We start from the raw sequence: 17,001 nt of genomic DNA, 5'->3' as shown, positions 1-17,001 counted from the left end.
CTGAAGCTAATGACTTTTTATCCCTGTCTGGTTGGCTATCTCTTGTCCTAAGATTTACTACAGAAAGTTTTGGCCATTAGATTAATGTGTAAAAGTGTTTTCTGCTTGGTTATAAATTAAAGTCATACAAAGAGAGAGTGCAATCATATACTGAATTTTGAGTTGTAATCTGAAGTCAAATGTTATCACTAATTTGATTGTGAAACCCAAAGCCAAGAAAATGACTAATCTCTTGCAAATGGCACCCACCACCTCTCTCATGAAGTGGAGGGAATATATAATATATATTGTATTTAAAGTATAGATATATAATATATATTATATTTAAAATATAAATATATATATTTAAAGTGCTAAAAAAACCCTCAGCTGATTTCTAACTCTTCTTGTTTAAGCTCATTCAGAGATTCTTAAAGCAATCCCTGAACTCAAAAGTACTCTGGTTTTTGTTGAAAGAATATCCTTTTAGGGTAACACTTTATACTACATCTAAATAACATTTAAACATGTTTGATTGTGATGAAGAGAGTAACTTTATGAAATCAAAGAAATATAGATATTTAGGTTTTTCCTATATATCAGTGATAGATATGAAAATAATGTTATGCTGTGAATTTCATTACATGTTTTTCCTCTACATACTGAAGTTTTTAATTCTTTATTGCCTTACATAGCATTCCTACATGTAGCTCTGTCTGGATACCAATTTTTTCTCTTGGTCTTCCTGAAAATGAGTTGGCCTTAGTTGATATATTTGGTTTATAGTAAATTTAATATTCTCTGCATACACATTTTGACTTCAAAGCACATTTCTTAGGTACCTAATGTATGCCAGGTCATTGGTCTCAAAGCCATCTCAGATCACATCTAGTCACAAGTAAACACAATAAAAAGTCAGAGTTTGAACTGATAAAAATAAATGCAACTCTTTCTCTATTGTCCTTTCGATATTCCACATAAATACAACATTGACTATGTCTCATTTTAATTACAAATGATGTCTTTCCCTCTCAACTTCTTTCTTGTATACATTTGTTTTGGAAGCAAAAGCTAACAAATAATTTCTGGGCCTTCTTCCTTATTGCTCATGCTAGTTAACAACTGAACATTGTTTGGTGATCATTATGGATTGATAACAAATAATATAGGACAAATGTACAAACCAGATACTTGTTTTCTACTAAATGACATGAATACGCAAAGCTAGTCTCCCTGTGAGCTTTAATTTCAATTGTTTTATTTATTATAATTAAAAACATGCCCTATAAAATACTATAAATTTAATATATTAGGCACATTGTAACAATAGTCTGCAAGGTTTACCTGGTTAAACAAATGCAGTTGACATGTTTATAATTAAAAGTCATTATTAATAAGGTGTAACCTGCTTTAAAAATATCTCTGGCATAAATTTCAGAAGTTTGGTTCTATATTTACCCAATGACATGTTTTTCACATCATTTTCCTTTTTTAAAAAAAATATATATATATATATCTTTATTGATTTCAGAGAGAGGAAAGTGGGGAGAGAGAGAGAGAGACTGAGAAACATCAATGATGAGAGGGTCATTGATCGAGCCCGAAACCCGGGCATGTGTCCTGACCAGGAATCAAACTCCGATCGCCTGGATCCTAGATCGACGCTCAACTGCTGAGCCACACCCAGCTGGGCTTATTTTCCTTTTAATTAAGGAGATATTGCTCCCATTTCCTCAACAGCTCAGTGATATATTCACTATTGGAGATTTAAGTGAGATTGTTCATTTGTTAGATTAGAACTGTGACTCTGATGAGTCCAACAGGGCATTTTCATAGTATAAGCATCTAATGCTTAATCTTCAGTGAGGTCACGCATATTTTTATGGCGATATTAGGAAGCATGATTGTTCTTATTACTTCCCTGGGGCTTAAGTCAGCGCCTTGCACACAGTTATCACCCTATAAATGATTGTTGGGTTAGTGAATGATGGTTGTTGGGTTAGTGAATGGTGGTTGCAGCTGTTCGGAATATCAAACCTTCCTCTCCTTTGATTCTCTTGCTTGCCATCTGATTACCAGAAATTGTGTTTCTTCTCTGCTTGGACATGCAACTGCGCTCACCCAGATGGATGCATTCATGCAGATAAATCCATAACCTGCTCATTCCTTAAATCCATTTTTAATTAACAATTGTGAATATTTCATTTTCAATGAAGCTCAGCAAAGCTCAAGGCAGCCCTTCTTATGACTGAGAAACTCAAATGGTGGTAAGGCGACAGCATCCATTCCACTGGGAATTAGTACATTCATTAAAGGTGTTATCTAAGTAAACAAAATCATTGGACTTTGTAGCACTAAATAGTGCCAGCTATGGAGTCGATGGTAATTTATTTTCATAAATTTGCTCTCCTCGTGAAATGCTATGGTTCACACGGGAAGTCATGGAAAGCAGTGCCATGCAGTCAGGCTGCATTATCCCTGCAGCAGGGGTCCTCCAACCAAGTCACTTCATCTGTTTTCAAGATTGAAAAAGCCAGGATGTGGTGGATTTTCAAAGAGCCCATCTGTGTAATGTTTCAGCTCTCAGCCACTGGTCTCTCCAACACCAGTGATAGCTAAATCTCCACGATGTGCTAGCCGGCATGGGCTGTTTTATTTGTATTTCGAGTAATCTTCCGGTGACTCCACGGGCGGCCAGAGCACAGTCAGCAAGCATTGGGTTGATTCTTAATAGATTTTAGCATGATGAATATTAACCATGACTTATACATTAAAATAACTGAAACTGATAGGCTTTTTGTTGTTACTTTTGCTTTCTCTCACAATCCATTTTTACTGTTTCACATGCATGTTCATATTGTACTGTGAGGCAAACACATGTGACTAGTGGAAACCAATAATTCTAGAGATCACTACAGTGAATGGGATTAAAGTTTTTAAAGCAATATGATTATCACAACCTTTATTTCTTTCCCCCATTTCAGGTCCTTAAAAACTATTAAGCGAAGATATGTTCAGCTCATTCATGGTCTATAATTAGGAGATCGGGAAAAGTCTGATTTTAAAGGTTGTGGAATTTCAGTTAGAATAAATTTATTTGCAAAAATCATGCTTCTATTTTCAGAGTATAAAAGGAAAAAGAGTGTTTGCTATTATGCTGCAAAGTCACAAGGGGTGTTCCATGAAAAATCTTGCTGTTGCCATATTAGAATAATTTAATTTTTTTGAAGTCAGGTTTTTCTTAAGTATAAATGACATACAGTAAAATTCACCTTTTGGGGTGCACATTTCTATGAACTTTGGCAAATGCATACAGTTATGTCACTACCGTTATAATAAAAACATAATTTCCATCATGTCAAAAAATGTCCTCATGCACCTTTGTTGTCAGTTTCCTTTTCCATCCCTCAGACCCTGCCAAACAGCAGACTACTTTCTATTCCATTGTTTTAACTAGAATGTTACACAAATGGAATTATACAGTATTTAGTTTTTTGGGTGCGGTTTCTTTAGCAAATCCTCATGCATTTGAAAGTCACCATCTTTCTGTGTGCAGGAAAAGTTTGCTTTATTGCTAAGTAATATTCTGTAGTTTGAATGTAACATTATTTGTTGACTAATTCTATAGTTGATGGGCATTTGAATTATTTTCAGGTTTTGATGATCATGAATAAAGTTGTCCTAAACAAATGGCTATAGATTTTTGTATGGACATATATTTTCATTTTTGGGGGGTAAGTGTAATTGCTGGGTTGTATGATAAGTGCATATTCAACTTGGTAAGAAACTGCAAACTGTTTTCCAAAGTGGTTTAACCAGTTTTCATTGCCACCAGAAATTTGTGATGTTTCTGTTGCTCCATATTTTAGCAATACGTGATGTTATTCAGTTTTTAACCAGTCTTATAGGCAAAGTGATATGTCATTGAAGCTTTAATGCATCTTCTTCATGACTAATGATGTTGAGCATTTTTTACATGTGTCTTTGCCATCCATAATAGCGTCTTTGATAAAGTTTCTATTCAAGTCTTTTGACCATTTTAAATATTAGGTTATTTTTTATTACTGAAATATTAATTAATTAAAGTTCTCATATGTTATGAAAATCAGTTAGTTATCATATCTTTATCACATGTGCTTTGCAAATATTTTCTACCAGTTTGTGGTTTTCTTTTTATCTTCTGTATAGTATCTGTCAAAGAGAAGTTTTAATTTTTATGAAGTCCAATTTAGCAAACCTTTCTTTCATAACTCATGTGTTTTGTCTTCTACTTAAGAGACTTTTAATCTTTTACCTAACCCACAATCTGAAAGAACTAGGAAAAATTAATATTCAATGCCTTGAGGTTGGTTTGTAAGGCATGTGATCATATATGCATAGCAGGAATGAAGGAGGTGGGCATTGAAACCTGGCCCATGTCACCTGATAGACCATGAGAGACCTTGGTGGAAATGACCAGTTCACAGAGTATGAAAGACAGGTAGACACAGAAAGGCAGAGCAAGTCCATATGTGATCCAGGTAACAGTGAGAGGACAGATATATGGAAATGGTGTGAGGGCTTTGAGGATCAATGCAGTGGAATGTCATTAGTCAGAAAATCTGTTCCCTGATGTCAAAAATTCAGCTGTCATGATGAGGCAGAGCAGATACTCATTTCTGGCTTTCTTTTCTGAGGAAAACTTGATTCTATGAAAACCTGTGATTTATTCTTGATTACAAGATCTCAGATCTTAAAGCATTGTTTTTCAAAGTGTGATCTCAGGATGATATTCATCAGAATGACCAGAGAGGTCATTCAATATGCAGATTCCAGGACCCCACCTCAGGCTTGTTGAATCTGAAGTGTTTGGGGGATGACCAGTAAGGTTCTGGACTTTTTACAAGCTTTCCAGAAGACTGTTAAACTATTCCACTGACTTAAGGTATAACAAATATTAAACATCAAAGAACTGGGAGAGAGAGAATGCATGAGGAGAGGCAGCTGTGCATTTTTATAGAATTCCTGCCTGTGGATGGGTTGTTTTGGGAGTTGGAGCTGTGTCTGATTCTAGAAGTAAAGTAAGTCAGTAGTATTTCTGCAGAGGATAGAAAGGGAAAAGAAGAATTAATATTTGAACTAATGTATCAATTCAACATATTATAAAATATATAATATAATATATAAATAGGTGAGTAGTATAGGCAGAGTAACTTACACCAATAGGAGTTTCAGTAATTATGGAAACTATATAAATATAATAATCCAAATAATTTTTAACTAAAAAATTTGCTTTTTATTGTTGAATAAAATGCTTTATTTAATCATCTGAAGTGGCAGCATTATCTCTAATGATATATTGAAATTTTATGAAGTATCTAGGTTATTTTTAATATTTAATTGCAATAACATGAAAATATAAAGGTATCCCAGTCACTGACACATGGGAAGCCCTTTGATGTAGATGGCCATGTACATTAATTTTTAATCAGTACCCCTAAAGGCTATGTCTTGGTTTTCTCTCTTGTTTGGGGTATCATACAGTGGTTATTATTGTGTTAGTTTCTAAATTCCTGATTTCCCACATTTGAAGTGAGTCTCTAAATGTAAATGAAGGTTTTGCCTGTAAATATGAACACGATTCTGAACAGGAATACAGTTTGTAAAATAAAGCAGCAAGCAGTTTAAATCTGAGGCATAAAGTCTGAGCTAAAAATATCAGTTACAGGCCATTATTGTTTAAATAGAAAACTCCAAAGAGCCATAGACAATTCTCTTTAAAGTGGAAAGCCATGAACACAGGAAGCCTCTGACTTCTCCTTTATGCCTATTTCACAAGCGAAAACGAGACCTTTGCCTGCCCTTGCGGGCTGTTTCGTTTCTATGTTCTACCCCAGTAACTCACCAAAAATGAAAAACAGACTTTGGTTCTGTTAGAGCATTACTTAAAAAGAGTAAGTCCTACCAGTTACTGCACACAAGCGAGTTTGCTTTGGTTTGGTTTGGTTGCAGCATAAATTAACAAGGTGTCAGATGAACATCGCGACCCCATTTTTATCTCATGCACACTAAATTCATAACTGAGAACAGGGCCTCCTTCTGCAGCTCAGCAAAACTGTGTGGAGAATTTCACCAGCTCAGCTGCTTCTGGGGGACAGAAAATCTCTGTATCCTGACTGTCATCTGGTAAGAACATTTCCACACTCTGTGACTCACGCGAGCCTTGATCTCACGGTGCTTTCACTTCCCACTAATCATACTCACAACCTCGGCTTCCTTGGCCCGAGTGTGGAGAATCTACCATAAAGAAAGTGCCCTTTCAGCTCTAGCTTCTCTCCACGCAGCACTACCCTGATTTTGGAAAGAGCTCAACTCCTTGCCTCCCCTGAGCACACAGAACAGCAGAATGGAAGAGTGAAAACTGCCAAAATGCTAATCATGGAAAAAAAAAAATAACAAGATCCAGATGGGACAAAATGGACATATTTCATTTATCCTGGGAAACTCTACAGTATATCATTTGTGATGCAGAATACACCGAGTCTTGGTCCTTTATAAACAAACACTACAGAGGCATATGCCACAAGATTATAAACAGAGTTGGCCATAAATTTGATGGGGCCTACACTCTGCGTTGCACACACGGCTGTGGCTTATTCAGCGGTATCTGGGGGCTACAGCCTGTTCCCTTGGCTGCTCATCAAACCTGTAATCTCAGCTTACCCAACGGAGCAGAGTCCCAGGGGGCCAATGCACCTTAATGAAACTCAGAGGCATTTCACACCAAAGAAACTACAGCTGACTTTGACGGGGCCCACGCTTGCTTGGGGAACCACGCTCCAGGCAGCAGGAGGGTTTGTGAAGAGCTAGAAAAGCTGTTCTCCTTAGTGGGAAGAAATGGGTTGTTTAAGAAAGCTAAGATTCCCAGGGTCCTGCTGCCAGTTCTCAACCTCAGGCCATCTCTACTGAGTCAGGAGGTTTTGGCGAGAGCTTCACATCCACCTTTGGCCACGTTCCTTGGTTCTTTGGGTGGCTGTGAAGTAATGGGCCCAGGAAACATCGTTGGAGAAACACTGCAATTAATAAATGATTAGGTATCTGCATTTATGAGTATTAGCAACATTTCTGAGTCCGTTTTTCAGGTTTATTTAGGAAGGAAAAAGTTCTCCATTCTAGATAAATATTAGGCAAGATTAATAGACAATAACTAGCCAGTTGGTGTGGAACACCCCCAGTAATGTACTGCAAAGCATTATATACATTAAAAAGACACTAGGCACGAAGAGACTTTTAATAACCAATTGCTTCTTTGTGTCCTGCTTTACCTCTGCACCCCTGACCTGCGGCTTCCATGTGCGTGAATTGTGTGTATGTCACTATCCAGAACCACTTCTCTCTGCGCTGACTGATTTGAGAAGCAGGGTAGTAAGACTTTGAGGGAGTTAGGCTCATGGCAAGTTAGCTAGATAGATGACTTCATGGACATTACTTTAACATTTCTTCCCGTATCATTCCTTCTAAAATCAAGGTTTATGTAAAATTGTTTGCAAGTTTGAGCACAGGGTGGGGATATTAGAAGAATTTAGAAATTCAGTTTGTTGCCCTTGGTGGCAAAGGACACAGAAGGGCAGGAAGTATCTGGGGCACTTTTCTCTGCCTGCTGTCCCTGAGAAAAGTCAAATTGATGGGTGAGATGGAAATAAAGAAATGTCCTGTATCTTTACACAGTTTATTTTTGGTCATGGCTTTGCCTCCTTATTAACTTATGATTTATTTATTTTTGTCAGAATAGTTCCTTTTCTTGTAATGTCCCTCTAATGTACCCGGCATACATTTTGTTTTGGATTAATAGAAGGCATTGCTTACTTAATTACTTGTTGTCCTCTTCACTCTTGAGTCTTTAACCCCATATTCTTCCCAAAATAGTGTTTCTGGAGAAGACATGACACCATAGAAGCCTTTGCCTATGTACATTTCTATGGAACTGTCTGAAGCCTCAGCAAAGAGAGCATAATAGTCACAGAGCAGCATGGTGTATCCCTTTAGCTTTTCTCTGGGTTAGCCTTGTTTTTTGTTTTTTGTGTGTTTTTTCCTGAAAATATTCTACAGCTTGCTAACATAGTAGATTGTAGGAAAATCTAAATCTTTTTTTTTAAAAATATGTCTTTATTGATTTCAGAGAGAGGAAAGGAGAGGGATAGAGAGATAGAAACATCAATGATGAGAGTCATTGATCGGCTGCAGCCTGCAACCCAGGCATGTGTCTTGACCAGGAATTGAACCCTGATGGCCTGGATCCTAGGTCAATGCTCAACCGCTGAGACAAGCCTAGCTGGGCAGAAAATCTAAATCTTAATCAAGCTTAATATCCTTGTCCAGGTCTGCAAAGGACTGAATATTTGTGTTTCCCAGCCCCCCAATTTTTATGTTGAAACTCTAATTCCAAAATGATGGCATTAGGAGGTGGGGTCTTCCGGAGGTGGTTAGGTCATGAAGGTAGGGCCTTCATGAGTGGAATTAGTGCCCTTATAAGAAGAGACTACAGAGCTCAATAGGTCTCTCTCCACCATGTAAGGATACAAGGAGAAAGCAGGAATCTGCAACCCAGAAGTGGGCTCTACTAGACTTTGACCATGCTGGCACTCTGATTTTGGACTTACAGACTCCAGAACAGTGAGAAATAATTTTTTAAAAATCATATATCTTTATTGATTTCAGAGAGAGGAAGAGAGAGAAAGATAGAAACATCAATGATAAGAGAGAGTAGTTGATCAGCCACCTCCAGCACCCCCCACTGAGGATAGAGCCTGCAACCCAGGCATGTGCCCTGACCAAGAATCGAACCATGATCTCCTGGATCCTAAGTCAATGCTCAACCATTAAGCCATGCCCGGCCAGGCAAGAAATAAATTTTTGATGTTTAAAACCACTCAGTCTGTGGTACTTTGTTATAACAGCCTAAATTGACTAAGATAGGACCAAAGTTTGTAACTGAGGCAAAAATCACTTGGTTTTATTCTCTAGGACCTTTCCATAAAACTCCCCAATGCTCTGATAAGAAATATTTTTTAATTTCTATATATTAACAATTCACTTTGTGCTCAGTTTCTCTTGGGTAGATAAAGCAAACTGCAGTCAAACTAGTTTTCCTACAATTTCTTCTCTGTGACATCTAAATTCCAGGGCTTTGCATGGTCTTATGCTTGGTGGGAGGGGGAGCATCTGATTCTTGGTTATTATTATTGCAAGCTGACATCTGTTGAGCCATATTTTATCTCACCTGCTCTGTAGACTTAACTCCATGCAGGGAGCTGTGGGGATGTCTCATACTTTTGACTGCAGGAGCTCTCCAGTTCCAGCTCCCCTTGGAAACTGCTACCACCCACCTATCAGGCCTTGGAAATGTTTAGCTGCTTTCATTTACTGAACTGGGACATGGGAAACTCTGTGAACTCTCTGGGGCAATGAAAGGTCCTTTAACACATCTTTACTCTTCTGGGGTACACAGGAAATTTTTCTCATAACATGCAGAACTTGGCAGTTTCCCATATTCGCTGTGGTTGGAGGATACACTTCTTCTGTGCTCTAAGACTTCCAGACCTACCCAAGAATTCTACTACCTTTCCACCCCAAACAAGTTTAGGGAAAAGAGATATTGGCACAATGACTTTCTCATAAATTTTTCTCGATTTCTCTTTTTCCTTGTACTTATTCTCCTTTCCTCCCTATGTGCTAAATTTTATCTGGACTCTCGGGGTTCAAAACAGTCTCTGGTTCTGTATTTTTGTATTCTTTTAAATCTATTTTTTTCCCTGGGTCTTGGATTTTTACTTAAAAGTCAAAATCCATGAATTTTATTCTTTCATTTGTTTCAGTCTTAAGCCTGATACTTCTTCTAAGGTAATGCTGGCAGAATGTTTTGTTTTGTTTGGTTGGGGTTGGAATAGGAGTGTGAGTGGGGGAAAATAGAAGCACAGAAACAGTGGAAAATAATATTGGCTAATACATAAAAATACTTTCTCATTGTATTTATTTGTAATCTCATCTAAACATATTTTTAGGTTTAATCACAGAAAAGTAGAGTTGGTGGGATAAGGTCATTGAACCAAATTCATTGTGTGAACCAAATTAATGAATTTGATTTTAAAAATGTGCTTCGAATTTAGGCTTTTGTTCAGTTTCCATAAACCAATTATATTTCATTTCACAGAGGCATAAACTACATGGAACATTGAACAGACTAGATAATAAGTACAAGAAAAATTGCAGATCTCTTTTGTTTTGGAAATTTCAAGGTTTGAAAGTATATAAATAACACTTGAAGATCAACCATGACACTTAATCATGAGCATTTGTCTTAGTTTGTGGTTCCTTAATTCATTTTGGTCCTAAGCATAACAATTTCTTTTTGTTTTCTTTAGAAACATGTTCCTTTTTGTACAAGTTTTTTTGAGCTAATAATTAGGGTCATTAATTGCTTTTTACCCTAAATTTATTTAAATCTAAGTCCCTTGGGTCATGGAAGCCTAAAGTTCCATTTCCTCCATAATGAAGCTGCTGGAGATGAGAATACAGGCTGGCAATGCATTCAGTATAACAGAAGACACGGTGTATAGTGTGACAGGGAAACAAAAGTTGAGATCTGGGGTAGAGTTTACCCAAAGCTCAGAAGGAAAGAAAGAGAAGCAATTATATCAACAAAATGTCTCCATTCCATGGTCTACTTTAATAGACATATTAGAATTATAAAGAAAAATTTCAATACTTACTATGTAATTTCAATTTCTGTTCCTTAAACTTTCAGGTATCTGAATATCTGGAAGTTACAGATATGTGTTGATTAAAATAAATAGATGCAGTATGTCATGCTTGGAGGTAAGAAATAGGGGGAAAGGAAATTAAAATGTGTTGAGCACTAACTATCTGAAAGACATTTACATTCATCCTTTTGGTGAACATTGAATTGAATATGCATCACACATTTATTTTTAGTATTTAGTATAAGTTAGTGAGCAAATTTAAATATAGCCCCTTCCTTTACTGAATTTACAATCTAGTGCTAGAAAGTTCAATTAAAATTACCTGACAAGTAAAATTATAATTGTGCAAAATGTAATGAAGGAGAAGACTTGAGGCTCTGTGTTCTATAAGAACACCTTTCAGAGTGGAGTTGATTGAGAATACTGCCCAAATCTGTAGGCAAATGCCTTTTAAGTATAAATATCAGTATGCAAGTAATATTAAATAATAACAATAAATAATTTAGGTTACTTGCTATACTGGTTTTAAAATATTGGAAGTTAAGAGTAGGTAAATAATTGATTCTCGAAGTCCCTTAGTGCCTACCTTCCCTGCCTATTCTACCTCCTCTTCAGGAATATTCCAGGTCATATCAAACCAGACCACACCACAATCCATCAACTAACAGGTTGACCCCAAATAGATTAGGGTCCCTAAGATGTTTCTTTAATGGCCAGCATGTGTTTTGATTGATTGATTCCCGTTTTACACTTTAGTATTTTTAATGTCACTGCTGGCTATATAAAAAGTTTAAAATACAATGTTCTGAAAGGCCATTTAGCTTCTAAGTGGAAAAGCTACAACTAAAAAGCAGAGAAGTTATAATTGTGAGTTAACTGGGAAAATTTGTGAGAAAAGTACATGAAGAGAATCAATATGCATAGACCTGTGGTGTGAAGGATCATGGCACATCTGCAGAATAAAAAGACCTGTATGGCTAAAGCACACAGAGGAGTATGTAATATAATAAAGTATGGCTTGAAACCCAGACAGGAGTTGGATAATATAAGGCCTTGGCAATCAGGCAAAACATTTCTGTCTTCAGAGGAAGAAACAGCAATAAAGGAATTTAAGTAATGGTCAGCATGATTGTTCATTTTATGTGTTATTTTGACTGGATTATGAGGTGCTCAGATACCTGGTCAAACACATTTCTAGGTGTATCTGTGAAGATGTTTTTGGATGATATTAGCATTTGAATCAGTCTGAGTAAAACATATTGTCCTCCGCAGCAGGGGTTGGCTTCATCCATTCGCTTGAAAGCATTAGCAGATAAAAAGCTGGCTTTCCTCCTAGTACGAGGGAACTTTCTTCCTGATTGCTTAGAGCTGGTACATTGATATTTTCCTGCCTTCAGACTCAAACTTAAACAGTGACTCTTCTTGGGTCTTGAGCATGCTGGCTTTCACACTAGAACTTGTATCATGAGCTCTCTGGGTTTTCAGACATTTGGCCATAGACTTGAGCTTGCACCATAAGTCTTTCTGGGTCTCTAACTTATCAGTTGTAGATCTTGGGACCTTTAAACCTTCAGAGTTGGATGTGCCAGTCCTTATAATAAATCTTTATATTATAGTATTGTGTTTTGCTGAAAAACCCAGACTAATACAGGTACTGTAATCAAAATTTGCACTTGAGGAACAGCTCTGGCTAAGATAGAAAATAGGAGGATTTCAAAGTGAAGCTGAAAAAGTCTATTAAGGAAGCTAATGAGTTAAGAATAAAGGTAGCTTGGTCTGTAAGAGCAGTTTTCAATGGGAGTGCCAGAGGCATTCAAGGACAATTTTGAAAATTAATGAGAATGTCTTTGTTTTGTTTTGTTTTTTCAGGGTGGGGGAGAGGGGTTAGCTACTGGTTACTGGAACTTATTGGTAGTGGAATCCAGGTCTACTAGGCATATCTTGCAATGTGTAGGACATCTAAACTTACAGGGGCAATTTTCTACGTCTCACAAAACATTAGAATGACACACTAAAAAGCATAGACGTTCATACAAGTGAAAAACCTTTTTAGAACCTAATTACATTTTACATATAAACGCACAGTATTTTTGCATGATTTATGTATACACTGAATTTTCCAGGGATGCATGCATCTACTATGTAACTGGAGATATAATTGTACTTCAGTTTGTTTGGGAAGTTACTAAGAGTTGGCCGTTTGGGGAAATAATATTACTGATGGTAATGATGCTCCTGGTATCTGAGCCTAGTACAGTCGGCCTGTATCAGTTTGACTTTGTAGCTTTCAAATCCAGAATGACTCTTTATATAGGTGTAAACTTCTGACAGCATTGTTAGGTCTTCTGGCCTAGCCATGCATCATATTTACATATTGAAGTCCAGATTAATTTAGTATCATTTTCCTCTATTTATACATCCTATTACAGTGTGTGTTTTTTTAATTTTGCATGTAAGTTTGGTTATATTACATATGAATTTATTTCAGTGTATCAGTGGAGGTATTATAAAAATATTTTTTATAAACAGGAGGCATTGGCCTGAGACAGATTGAGATCACTGGTCTTAGATTTATGTTTCTACCAGTAGAAATGGAAAGCTGGGTAGAGTTCAAAGAAGGTGAAATTAATAAGAAGTGATGTGTGGTCGACTATGGGGATGGGGTAGATTGGAAGAGAAGGAAGCATCAGAGATGCCTCATGGATTATGGCTGGCACAAATGAACGGGGCTGCCAAGGGCTGTGTTAGGGGACAGCCGAAGAGGCCTCGGCTTGGGAAGGAGAACATGAATTCAGTTTTGGTGTGCGTGGCTGTTAAGTCAGATAGGATCCTGGGACTAGGCATCAGAGGAAGGGTCTGGGCTAGCAAAATAAAGGTGAGAGTCATCACATTCGGTCAAAGTGAGGCCATGAAAGTAAGAATGTACCGTCTCCCGTCTGCATCTGAGCCTTGGAGAATTCTAACCCTTAATGACACTTAACATTAAATTCCTACCACAATGTGTCAGAGAGGCATTACTTATTGTTCCCCATTTTATAGTTGAGAAAATTGAAACTAACAGAGATTTACTCTGACTAAAGTCACCAAGGGAGGAAGTAGCAGATTTGGGGATTGGGGATTGATGAAAACAAAATCTAAATCCATTTTCCATGCCTTTTGAGTGTATTAATGAACAAATAAAATCTCTCAGGGAATTTACATTGGGAAGGGACATATAATAAACTGTAAACATTATAATAATAATAATTTTTATTATTATCATTATTATTTTATTTGTCTTTATTGTTCAAAGTATTACATATGTCCCCCCTTTTTTGCCCCATTGACTCCCTCCACCCTGCTCCTTCCCTGCCCCCCAGGCCTTCACTGCACTGTTGTTTCTGTCCATGGGTTACACATATATGTACATAAAATCTTTGGTTAATCTCTACCGCCAACCTTCCCTCTGAGATTCATCAGTCTGTTCTATGCTTCCATGTCTCTGGATCTATTTTGTTCATCAGTTTATTTTGTTCATTAGATTCCACATATAAGTGAGATCATGTGATACTTGTCTTTGTCTGACTGGCTTATTTCACATAGTATAACACTCTCAGGTCCCTCCATGCAGTCTCAAAGGATACGAGATCCTTCTTTTTTATAGCTGCAGAGTATTTTATTGTGTAAATGTACTATGGTTAATTTATCCACTCACCTATTGATGGGCACTTGGGCTGCTTCCAGATCTTAGCTATTGTAACTAGCGCTACTATGCACATAGAGGAGCATATATTCTTTCTGATTGGTTAAACATTATTTTATTATTGGGATCTTATTCTCTATTGGTCTGTTGCATTTCTGCACATCTTGCTAGTGAGGCTTTGACTGTCTTTGTTTTGGTGTTAACGACAAGAATGTACTACGAACATCCTTGGAAGACAGAGATTGTAATTCCCTCTGGAAAAAAGAGTAGGCATGTTTATTGCATGCTATAAAAGAACTTGGGTTGCCTAAGCTCAGGGTTCATCTCCTGTAACACTATACAGCGGGTTTGCAGGCATCCATCCAAGCCCATCCACATTGCTCCCATGAGACTTGAGGCCAGGAAAATTGATGCAAATATACTCATGTTCATGTGGCTTGCTGTGTTATAAGTAATAACATTCTTTCTCTCTGCCCCAGTCTGATGTCTTCTACCAGCATACCAGCATGCCAACATACATGAAATGGTGGTAGTCTGGCTTGTTAGCTTGCAAGTAGAGAAAAAGTTTGAAAATTCTTGATATATAATATATAATATAAAATAAATGTATAATGTGTAGTGTGTAATATGTAATATGTAACATGTAACATAATATATTATATATATATAATATAAAATTCTTGATATATATTATATAGAGGATTTTAGTTTTAATTCCAATTGAAATAGAAGGTCATTTTCAAGCATCAGAATAAGATGGGTCAGCTTATATGTTAAAAGAATCATGTTTGCTGCTCTGCTGAGACTACACTATAAGAAAGCAGTAGTAGAAGTAGAGAGTCAGTTTAGGAGACATCTATACTTCATTGACCGAGGGCTTTAGTATATTGTTTTCCTATAGATATTGAGACCATGGTAAGACAAACTTGCTTTAAAAAAATTACTACTGTAGTATTTTTTCCCCTACTGCTCAACTTAGAATACATTTAAATTCCCTGTTCATAAATTATGCAAAATTCAATATCGTGAGTATCCAAGAGGAATGGCCATTTTTCAATAAGACCATAGGCAACATAGACCGCTTTGGTGAAGGTGATGATGGATGCTGAAAAAACAAATACACAGCATTCACTACCAAGTTAGTGTTAACTATACCAGGTATCATGCTTTTATTAAAATACTAATTACTTTGGGATGTTAATAGACAACATTAACTCAGCAGGTGCAATAGATGAATGTAAACAAGGGAATTATTTTAATGCAATCTACTCTTTCATTTTTTTGGCTATTTAGACACAATCTGATTGAAATTCCATTTGCACCTGTTGGCACCTGCAACATTATATTTTCTAAATACCACAAAATAGATTTTCTACACTGCTCCAACCAGGAAACTTCATTATGGTGTTTCCAAGCTGCTGGAGAAGAAGCCACTTTGTCACAGCATCAGCACTCTAACAACCCCTCAATGGGTGGTTCACTGACTAATTTGAAGCAGAATTTCATCATGGTTTTACAGCAGATTTGGATAGAATGGTAATTGATGTTAAATCAGTGCATGTTCTGAATGCAAGTCTGACTTCACCACAGAGAGAGAGCAGGTGGGCCACCCCACATGCAAAATATTGCTGGGAACAAAATGCAAAATGACCTGCGTGTAAGTCAAAGAATGGGATTTGGAAGGAGGAGGCAATTGCCAGTTTGCTTAGCGTAAGCAAAAATTCCGCAGTCAACTGCTGACTAAATGGATTAGCAAATTCAAATATTTTCAGTTTAGGGAGAAAGAAGAATTTGCAAATGAACTGACAATGAATTTAACAGCTTTTAGCCTGAGGTGGTTTAAAATTCCAAACTGTGCTTGCCTAGGGAATGGGGGCAATCTTGAGGCAAATCATGGTATCAGATCAGCTTTGCTATTGCTTACAGACCTCTGGGTTCACCTACTCTCCAAATTACTGTTGATTACTTCAGCATATTTCTAATTGGGTCACAAAAATAGGTGAACTTTCTCTAAGAAAGCATTATATACACATAACAGGCTCACACAAATGAAATACTCTGTTTGCTGTCTGCCGTTATCCAAAATACTGAAATATGCCATACTCATGAAACAATGAAATTATTCAAATGGCAAGGTGAAGCATATTCAAATACGGCTTAGAATGTCTTTACACACTGCAAGTATATATTTCACGCAGAAATATATGTGTTCAAATATTAATACAACTAACTGGGTTTTCTACATTATGCCTCAGAGGCTTTTTCAAGGTATATTACCAGCCATAAACTATCCATTGAACACCTTTGCTGTAATATTACATTACAGGCAAGCATTCTATCCAATGATTTGATGAGGGGAGACTCCAATACAATTTTGTCTTGATTAAGCTTGTGTCACTCCCCGAACAAACATGATTTGTGCATTCCACCTCTGAATCCAGGGCATCAGGTGCCAACACGGGCATGGCTAACACTACAAGCCATGTAACTGTTTAAAACAGAACTTGATACAAAAATGCATAGGACTCCAGTTTTGATAACGATCTTTTTTCCTTACAGTTATTTAAAATATACATCTTTTAAATTCAAGCAGAGGAAGTA

This window comes from Miniopterus natalensis, chromosome 9 (assembly GCF_054644295.1).
Source record: "Miniopterus natalensis isolate mMinNat1 chromosome 9, mMinNat1.hap1, whole genome shotgun sequence".
Lineage (NCBI taxonomy): Eukaryota > Metazoa > Chordata > Mammalia > Chiroptera > Miniopteridae > Miniopterus > Miniopterus natalensis.
This window is presented reverse-complemented; position numbering follows the sequence as displayed.